The 10,816-nt window shown below is 35.2% G+C and overlaps 1 pseudogene; it reads right to left on the reverse strand.

Moving 5' to 3' along the window:
- Positions 9,942-10,816, reverse strand: part of LOC105173121 — a 1,745-nt pseudogene continuing 870 nt past the window's right edge.

Raw genomic sequence — 10,816 nt, forward strand, 5'->3', positions numbered from 1 at the left:
ACAAGCTCTCTTTGGCCTTGAATTAAGGAGTATTTGCGCATTAGATGAATATATCTATTGGTTTCGCAAGTATTACTTTTAGAGTGGAGTAGCAACAGAAGTAGCAGTTTTCATATTCTTTGCAAAGAGCAGTCCATGCAGGGAAATATTGATCCAATCATACAAAGTACCTGAAGGACAACTGGACTCAGTAATGGAGAATTAGTACGTACAAAAATGGAATGTGATAAGAAATAAAGATGTAATTTACGCACTGTCATTATTAAAGTGGAAGCTAGTTTTTCTACATCACGGTACCATTGCTCGACCCCATGCAATACCTTGCTTACATCGTACACTATTTTTTTATATCCTTCCGCTTCCTTAATGAGTAGAGAGTTGACCGCCTGCTGTCCCATGGCTAAGTTTAGGTAAAGGGTCTCGTCGGGTGTTGGCTTGGTGAGTAAGGGCAACACGACCAGGTAGGCTTTTGAATCTTGGAAAAAATTAGATCCTACATGGGAAGGTCCATACAAGGTTGTGAAAGTGAAGAAGAAGGAAACATACGCTCTACAAGATATGGAGGGCAAGGACCTACCCAGACCTTAGAACGTGCACAATTTGAAGAAAATTTATGCTTAAAGTACAAAGCAGTGACTTGAAGAAGGTCTACTCGACAAGTTTGAAAAAGTGACTTGAATGTTGGTTACTTTTGTTGTACAAGACCTATAAAGGTCTAGCCTAAAAAAGGCACATTTTGTACTTGTCTGAAAAAGACATTGAGTACATGAACTTAAAAAAAGGTTTTTTTTTGCCTTTTAATGCATTTGTCCAGTATTTCTACTTCTAATTTGAAAGAGGCATGCCACATTCCAAATGAATTACTTGTTCCAGTTGCTCTCTTCATCAGTGAGGAAGATGTAATTTCGTTAGTTGGGGAGAATATATCTCATAGTAAATGAGAAAGGATAAAAACTCAAATAGTAAATTAGCCAAAAAGAGTTGATTAGTATTAATTGTAACAGAAGTGCCAACAGAAGGTAATTAGAAACTAAAGTGAGTGTGAGAGTTGATAGCTATTGTATGTTGTATATGTTAGTTGGTGATGGCTGAGTTGGATGTCTGCGCCAGCCAGTGGCAGTGTATGTCATTTTGTGCACCGGCTAGTGGCAGTTTACGTAAAAGTGTGCACCAACCAAGGGTGACTTATTGGAAGTGTGTGCCAACTAGAGACGACTTATCTAAAAGCATATACCAGCTAGGGGCAACTTATTACGAGGTTGCATGCCAGCTGGGGCAACTTATGTAAGTTCGCATACTAGCTAGGGACAACCTATGTAAAAAACATGCGCCAGCTGGTGGCTACGGTTTATTTTGAATCATCTACGAGATGAAAATTGAGCCTATGAATAAAATAAGATGGGAAGGAAGGATTGACTTTATTCATATGAGATAAGGCTTGATTACAAGGACAACAAGCTGTAAATAGAGAGTAGAGTTTCAAGAATAAAACTTCTTGAGGTTATAAGCATTCCGTGGTCGAAAAAACCTCCTATAGATCCTTTGCTCACACCTGCAGGAGCTGCGGTGGAGAGAGCGCTCTTCCTTCTATGCACACCTCTATTCTTTGTCCACGTATTCCTTCGGATAACTGGCTTGGATAAGCCTTTCTATCTATTGCCTTAGTTGGCAGCACCAGTTTGTGTCAGGCCCATACTCCTTGTGATACCTACAAAAGTATTCAGATTTTGGGAGTTGGAACCTGTCTCTAAGCCATTTTAACGTTTGATGCTAGTCAATTTCCATGAGCACTCTAGTTAGACTGGTGATAAGTGAGTATAGTACTCATTCTTTGGATTGAGGGGATTGAAGCATCCTCTGGGATCTCCCCTACTCCTGGGAGAGGAAGACAACTTGCTCTCGCTCTGCTTATCACAACTGCTCTTTTTCACCAGCTAGTCTTCCTTTAGGTTCATGTACTATTCGGCTCGGGCCAGCACGTCTAGAAGTCAGTGGGTTGGTTTTTTAGCTAGAGACTCGAAAAGAGAGCTTCCACGGAGTCCTTAGGTGAATGTACTGACCAACACCTCCTGGTGAGCTACTAGGACCTTAAGGATGGGTGTATTAAGGCGTTGAATGTAAGCCCTTAGAATCTCATTCTCCTCCTGCTTGACCCCAGAAAGGCTAATAGTCGATTTTCGGTACTTCTTGGTACTAGTAAATTAGTGCTGGAAGAGTTAGCTAAATTCTACAAAAGATCTAACTGATCCAACTGGAAGTTGTTTGGACCATTACTGGGAGAATTAGTTAGTGTAGTAAGAAAGACACGACATTAATGTAATTAGTATACCATTCAGCTAGGCTACATTTTTAAACTTACGGATATGCTTAACTGGATCAGCGGTACCATCATAAGCACGTAAGAGCGTAAGTGCTAAAAAATGAGCAGGGAGTTTCTTCGCCATGATATCCTTGGTGAATGGAATGCCACGAGATGGACTCTTTTGTCATTTGTTGGCAGAGCTCCACCATCTCTTTTCTCGCTGATTTCCAGAATCCAAGGGCCTAAAGGGTGGCTACTTTGTTTCCACCAAAGTCAGTAGGTGTGGTTTGATCCTACTGGAGTCCATTAGGAATATGCTTATCGACGCCTTGGCTTCCTGGTGCTTCGCCTTTTTCCCGCTAGGAAGAGGGTCCTGCTCTGCTAGCCTGAGAACTACGAAGAGCCAAATTGACGGTCTCCATTATAAACTGCCGAAGTTGCTCACAAAAGAACAAGCTCATGGCTGCAGGTTCAACTATTAAGTCAAAAGCTGAAGCAAGAGTGTTGGCGCTCCTAAGGTCGAATCTGGAATGGGAGCATTGGCAGCTCCAACAGTTGGATCTTGAGGTGGATGGTAGAAACAACTATAGCAGGAAGAGAACAGTTTCCCTCATAGGATCCATTGTCACCTCCATTGTCTGAGTTGGCCCTTTCTCACGTCTTAAGCTCAATTTTCCATAGATAGAGCCAATGATGCGTACCGTAATGTTTTACCACACTGCAAAGGCTAAGGAATCTTTAAGGAAAATTTAGACAGGGACTAATCCTACAAAACAACGGTTAGTACTACAATGCTTAAGTCAATAAGAGTTTTACTAAAAAAAGAAATGAGAACTTGGATGGAAGTGAGAATAATGGTAAAACATGGTGATAAAGAGCCTAAAAACAAGAGAGGGTTGAGAAAATAAGTGAGAGTTTGAGAGCGAGAATTGATGCTACCAAATGACTGCACAAGGATTCTATTTATAGGAATATAAAGAGCAGGTTCGGAGGGCGGTTGCTGAGCGCCATCCACTGTTGGAAAGCCCTTTGAGTTGTCCAGAAAAACTTGTTTGTAACTCGGACAAACATTTAAACAAATGTTACTGTTTTACCGAGACATGCCAAGTCTGTCGAGATTTTAAAAAAGTTGTTACTAGTGGTTTATCCGCCCAATTTCCATCCAATCTATGGGAATCTAAGTCAATCTTTTACTATTATGTGTCTTGATGTGTTGGAAAGTTAGATAATGTGTCCATCCAACTGTATGATAACGTGTCCAGTAGGAACGAGTTTGTTTCTTATGCCTGTCAGTTTAGTGAAATAAAAAGTAAGTCTATCGACCTTACTTCCCTACTAATGGACTAGCTGAGCTTGCAACCAACTCGGTTGGTATGACTTGCTTGTAGGCTCAATCCATGATAGGTTTATAGGGCATTAATAATAATAATAACAATATAATAATAACAATAATATATAAGGGTACAATTAAAAAATTATAAAAAAAACACTGTTAAGAGGAACAAATGGCAAGGGGTGAGTGCGAAAGATTTCAAAAAAATATAAGAGTTCTTTTACATATACTTTTAATAATGAAAATTTTTAGCTGAACTTTTACAATACAGGAGTTTTCATTTTTTCTCAAAGTGTGTTCGGTTGGGGTAAAAAGTGGGAGTATAAGAGAAGTGGAAGTAAAAATGAATGTATAAGAGATAATTTAGTGTTAGGTTAAAACTCGATATACATGAAACTCCCCTAGAGTACAATTTTATTTCCGTCCAAAATTGGGCGAGAAAAGTGAAAGTATAATGCCAAAAAGATTAAAAAAAAAAGAAATACAATTTTTATTTTTATTTACTATATTATCCATATATATCTATATATAATATTTTCTCCAATTCTTTTCTCCTTTCCGCTGAAAATACCGTACATAATTGTCAAAAAAAAGATAACAAAATCGCTGAAAAACTACTGCAATGCAGGCAACAATCAGGTAAACAATCTTGTTAGCAATTTTATGTTATTTAAACTAAACAGTTTAGAATAAATGAACAATACTCATTTTGATTAAATAAAAAATATTTTTATTCTTATTTGATTAAATATTTTTATTAATAAAATTTTTAAATTTTTGATATACTAAAATTATATTAGTATAATATTAATTTATTTATTTTCTAATACAAAATAATGAGAAGGGTTATTCAGTAAAATTATAAAAATTAGTTTTTCCTTCTCAATCTATTTTCCTTGTGTCAAATAAGGAAAAGTATTTGAAATTTACTCTCATTTCGATTATATTAAACAACTTGCAGAAAAGTTATTATTCTTTCTCTCTCCTCCCCCTTTCACTTTCTCTCCCCCTTCCACTTTTCACTTTTCTTTTCCTTTCAATTGAACCAAACGAACCGTTAATTAGTACAGTGAATGAAATTACTAGAAACACCTTGAAACCTTGTGGGCCTCATCAGGCCAGCCCCGGAGCTCTTTAGCCCAATAGAATAAAGCCCATTCAAAGTATTTCTATTTTCATGCATATTTGGAAATCTAACAAATATGATTGTACATTTGAGGTAAAATATTCAGTACACATATGTAATGTACGTACCACATATGACACCATATGAATATACTTCAGTTTTTTAATAAAAATTTTAATACTTTTTCAAGCTTAAAAATATTTATTAATATTAATTGAATTTCGTATAAATAACAATTCTCATAATTCATAAAAAATTCAATTGTTACTTAATTGCTCTCTCTAAGTTGCATCGTAATCATAAATTAAAATGATACAGTGATAAAAACAAAATTAAGTAGGTTCATATAATAGAGATATTTAGATGGTTTTGTGTAATTACACGTAAAGACTTTATGGTTTGAAAAATTACATAGAGTACCGCTGACGTTTATTTTCATCTAATAAATAAATCCTTTCATTAGTCAATATTCACCAAATTTATTAATATCAACAAAAAGAACTGAATGAAGATTCATATTTACTCTCTGATTGACTTATTATTAACTCAACTCTACCTTTAGGAGAAGTGGAGGCCACAGATAGGCCCCGTGCAGCTTTCACTAATTCTCGTTCTATTTCTGGTACCCCTGAGAACATACGTTTCCTTTTCAATTCATTTCCATCGGACTTATCCAGGTTCCAATTTATAAGTAGCCTTTTTTTTTTTTTTTTCAAAAGCCGTCTGTGCCTAGGCGGGAGGTTTGGCGGACCCCTACCTGTTTATTACCTCAGAAAAATTATAGAGTGTAAAATTCAAAAACAGTAAATGAGTAGTACTTACTCCCTTTACAATCAAAGAAATTCTACTCTATGTGCAAAATCAATGATGATAAAAAAATCTATCCAATTCTGACTTGTTGCGTAATGCCCCCGCCAATCTCTTCCCCAACGCCCGACCAAAAATCAATCTCAAAGCATCACTCAAGCTCACCGGATAATGTCTATTTATCCAGTCTGATAATGTCTTGCAGTACTCCCGTAATGTCCTCTTGATACATAACCCGAGTCAATTGCTGAGACGCCGCGTCCTTTGCAAGATAATCAGCCGCTCCATTAGCCTCTCGAAAAATATGTCGTACGTCCGATCCTAATTTCTGTTGGAGCTGCACAATGCTCATGATCAAATGCTGCACCTCCCACATCCTAAATACTTGTGACTGTAAGAGAGAACTACAGTAGCATCCACCTCAACAACTATAGGTGCTAAACTGTGTGCTCGAGCTAACTCTAGACCACGCCAAACAGCAGTAAGCTCTGAGACCACACTAGTGGTCATACCCAAAGCAAACTGGTATGCTAGATGCACCTATCCAATTTCATCCCGAATAATGCCTGCCGCTGCTGCTAGCCCGGGGTTCCCGAGCGAGGACCCATCCGAATTCAACTTAAACTATGCCGGAGTGGGGGTACTCCAACGCACCACTATTAATCTTACTCAAATAGATTCGATATCACCGGAAAGAAAGCCTAGTCGTAGAAACTGAAACAATTGAATTAACTCCATATGGTGATGGGCAGTCAGAGTCTAACCAGAAGTTGAGCTTCGCGAGGACGCTAAAGTTTGGTTTCATAGCAATCAGGATGCCCTTGCCAAGTCACGAATCGTGAATTCGAACAATTTGAAAAGAGAAATGCGAAAGTCTTGCAGAACCTCGACAAGAATCATAGCAAGGTAGAGAGATTTGTATAGACTAGATCCGTGAGTAAGTATGTTAATTACGCCAAACAAATTTCTTTCAGATCAAACTGTTGTCGCAAGGGTGAAAATATATTTTATCACATGCATTAGCATCTTCTTATATGTATTAGTATGCGAAGATGTATAAGAGTAATTTGATTAGAAAAAGATTCATTTGACCTGCAATAAAATTATTAATAAGTCAATTAGGGCTAAATATAAATCTTTACTTATTTATTTATTTATTGTTAATATCAACAAATTCTCTAAATTTTGACTTATTGAAGGATTTATTTGTTAGAAGAAAACAAACGTCAAGAATATTATATGTAATTTTTCAAACCATAAAACATATGTGTAATTACATTAAATTTTAGATGTAACCAATATTTTCATAATTGGCCGATCAAGTTACTGGATCATTGAATCACTGATTCATTTGATTAGACTAAATTAAAAAAATCAATTAATCCGAATATATTATATACATGTATGCATATTTGTAGCATATCAATATACTATATATCGATTTATTAAACCTTATTGATTTTTAGATGTGGGTTTGTCCCACACTAAAAAAATAAGTGAAACTTAAATATTTTAAACTATAAATATAAAAAGTTTAAGCCAAACTTATTATCTCATATTGAAAAGGCATAGGCTAAAACTTAAACACTTTAGACTATATATACGAAAATTTCAAACCAAAGCTTATTATCCCACATTAGAAAAGTATAAATTAATACTTAAACACTTAAATTATAAATATAGAAAAGTTTGAACCAAACTTATTGTCCCACAAGAAAAAAGTATAAATCAAAATTTAAACACTTTACACTACAAGTATAGAAAAGTTTAAACCAAACTTATTGTCCCACATTGAAAAAGTATAAATCAAAATTTAAATTCTTTAAACTATAAATACGGAAAATTTTAAGTCAAACTTATTGTCCCATATTGATTAAGTATAAGACAAAATTTAACACTTTAAACTATAAATATAGGATGGGAAAGTTTAAGTAAAGCTTATTGTCCCATGCTGAAAAAATATAAGCCAAATTTAAACCATTTTAGCTATATATATGAAAAAGTTTAAGCCCTTTACTGGATAATAATTTTTTTTTTTAAAAATGGCAAAATCATTTTTTAATCGGTTACCAAGTCACTGATTGTGACTGGTTCTGACCGATTTTGCCACATTGAGTTTGGAGGTATGAATCGGGCCGAATGCATAGCTGGTTCCCAATTGACCGGGCCAGTCCGGTTTGATTCTGCAAACAATGGTGCCATTACTAGGGGTAATTATTTTAATAACATCAAAAACAAAAATTACAAAACTAGTGTTGTTGTGAAAGTTTTCAAGAAATAGGCGATTTTTATTTATAAAAAAAGTAAAAATTGAGGCACCGCGATTTTTAACTGTGGTGCCTATTTTTATTTTTAAAAAAATATTTTGAGGCACCGCGATAGCTATTTTTAGTTAAAAAAAATATTTTTACGCATCGCGATTTACTTAAAAAAAATTATAAATTCAGTGGCACCGTGATATCAATTCGCGGTGCCATTTTGATGTTTTTGTCCCTAAGAATTGTGTCTATTTTATCTTCAAACTAATAATACAACATAGTTTATCAATTAATATAATTCAAATGATTTATCAATTTAGATGGTTAATAATATGGGTAAATTACATTAATATTTTTTGAGATTAGATCAAATTACACAAATATCGTTTGTGTTTTATTATTAATTAAAATTATTCTTTTATAAAAATATATTCTAATAATAATAATAATAATTTTTTGCTCGGTATCGTTATTTCAATTACGTCACACAATATAATTGTTGTCAGTTTTAATTTTTTGAAGTGTCTATGCTAGTAGGTGTTTTAAATTTTTGAAATTCTAAAATTTTTATCGGTATTGTTTTACTAGTAAACTTTTAGTATATCAATTCATTAATATTATTTATTTATTTTTTCAAAGTTTATTTTAAGTTTTTTTTTATCTATTCTTATCTAGGTTTATTATCGTAAGATTGCCACTCAAATAATTATTTATGTAGTTTTAGCTACTCTTTTTTCTAGTAAATTTTTATTTGTTTTAATTTATTATTCATTTATTTCATAAAATAATCATAAATTTAAGTAATTATTTAAAAGATACTTCAATTTCGTAAAAATAAAAATAAAAATAAAATGGACCCAACAAACCTAATTCAAACCTGGGCTGGGCATTAATTTGGTTGGTCTATGGGTCGGGTGTGAATTTAAAAAATAGACCAAATTGGGACCTATTTAAAAGTCTAGGATCATTTTAGGATCGATAATGAACAATAGTGGCCTAGTCTTAGGTCCGAGCTTCTTTGAACTGGTCCCAACTTGTTGTGCACCTTGACGTGGACGCCTCATGCTATGGGCCTAATTGTGCTTGGGCCTCTAGTTTGACAGGGGGGTTGAGCTTCTGTATAAAAAAATATGATCTTCTTATCGGCTTTAGGTCATTTATGCTTTTTTGGGGTAGTTTACTTTCTAAGGAACACCTCCTCCCTAACTCTGTAGGGACACAGTGGCCCTCACTCAGACTAGACTTCTTGCCCCCTTCCAAGTTTTTTGGGCCTCATATTGATTTGGGCTCTTGCAAATTTCTTGCTTCTTTTTGTTCGCTTAGGTCTTTTTGGGCAATCGATTTATGATCATTATTTATAAATTCATATATCTCATAAAATTTATAAAATATCAAATTTTAATTTAAAGATAAACTCTTCATATGCCCCAAAAAAAAATCCTATACGATGTTAATAACGATAATTTTGTAATTAATATAACTAAAATTGAAGTTTGGTGTAATTACACATAGACCCCTTGTGGTTTGGGAAATTATATTTAGCACCCTTGTGGTTTGCCTCCATTTAACAAATAAGTCATTCTGTCAAACAAATAAGCCCTTCACTAAATTTGCTAATATTAACACAGAAATTGAATGAAAATTGATATTTACCCTTGATTGACTTATTACTCATTTATAACAGGTTAAATAATTTTTTTTTAACTAAAATATCCTTATAACAGTGAATATATACATTCTCGCATACATTAACATGTAAAGACGTATGAGGGTAATTTGATCATAAAAAGATTTATTTAATTTACAATAAATCAATAGCAAGTCAACCAAAAGTAAATATAGATTCTTTTCAAAATTTTTTGTTAATGAAAGTTTGATAAATATTGACTAAAGGAGGAATTTATTTGTTAGATATAAGTAAATTTCAGGAGTTCTAGATATAATTTTTCAAATTATAGAAATGCTAAATGTAATTTTTTAAATTACAGAAATTTGTATGTAATTACACCGAGTTTGTACATAATTACACCGAATCTGATAAGAGAAGACTCTAATTATCCCAATATTAAATGTAAAAATAGAAAGTCTAAGATAGAGGAGGCATGGCATCTATGCTTTTTTCCTTTGCAATGTTCTTTATGATTGAGAGATTTCATCAAATGTATACGTTACACTTATACAAAAAAGAAGAACATTGTGATTCTCAAGATTCTTTACAGCTCTCAACGCCCAAAAAAGGTTCTCCCCTCCTGCCTACCTACAAATCAGAAAGAAAAGTGAACAAGAAGAAACGCATCATTCCCCTGCCGGCACCTTTTCCTCCACCAAGTCAACCACCGCCGGCAGCTGTGGTGGTGGTGGTGGTTGCGCTACTGGCGAGCCAAGGGAACTCGAAGTTCGCCGGAATATTATCCAACACGCAATCCCCGCCGGTGAAATCCTCCAAACCCGCGAAGAAATCATCGTCCACTGCCATGTTCCCCGCGCTGAAACCATCCTCTTCCTCATCATCCTGATCGGCTTCATCCAGCTCCTCGCGGCTGCTCTCCACCTTCTCCGGCACCGGAGAGGATGTCGCCGCCGGTGGGGAGCAAGAGGGCTTCTTGGAGTCGTCTGATGAGTTGGGTGTCTCGGCCGGCTTCTGGCGAGTGCTGCCGGCGAGTGAGTTCCGGTGAGTGGGCATGGGGTGGTTGTGCTCTGCTGTGTAGGTGACGATGAACATTCCCGGGTCGGATCTGTTCCGCTCCACTTGTTTTCTTGCCATACATCCTTTTGAGGTGCTGCATCTGTAATAACCCCTGCTCGTCCAAACAAGAAACATAATTAGCAAATTTTAAGAATCATTATCCTCAATTCTAACAAAAGTCCTTCTCAAATCTCTGTCTGTGAGAGAGAGAGTGTGTGAGAGACAGAAGTAAATTAACCTTGGATAAGGGGAGCCCTTGATCGGTTTCTGCCCATATTTTCTCCAAGACCACATATCAGAGGAT

Source organism: Sesamum indicum, linkage group LG11 (assembly GCF_000512975.1).
Source record: "Sesamum indicum cultivar Zhongzhi No. 13 linkage group LG11, S_indicum_v1.0, whole genome shotgun sequence".
NCBI classification, from domain to species: domain Eukaryota; kingdom Viridiplantae; phylum Streptophyta; class Magnoliopsida; order Lamiales; family Pedaliaceae; genus Sesamum; species Sesamum indicum.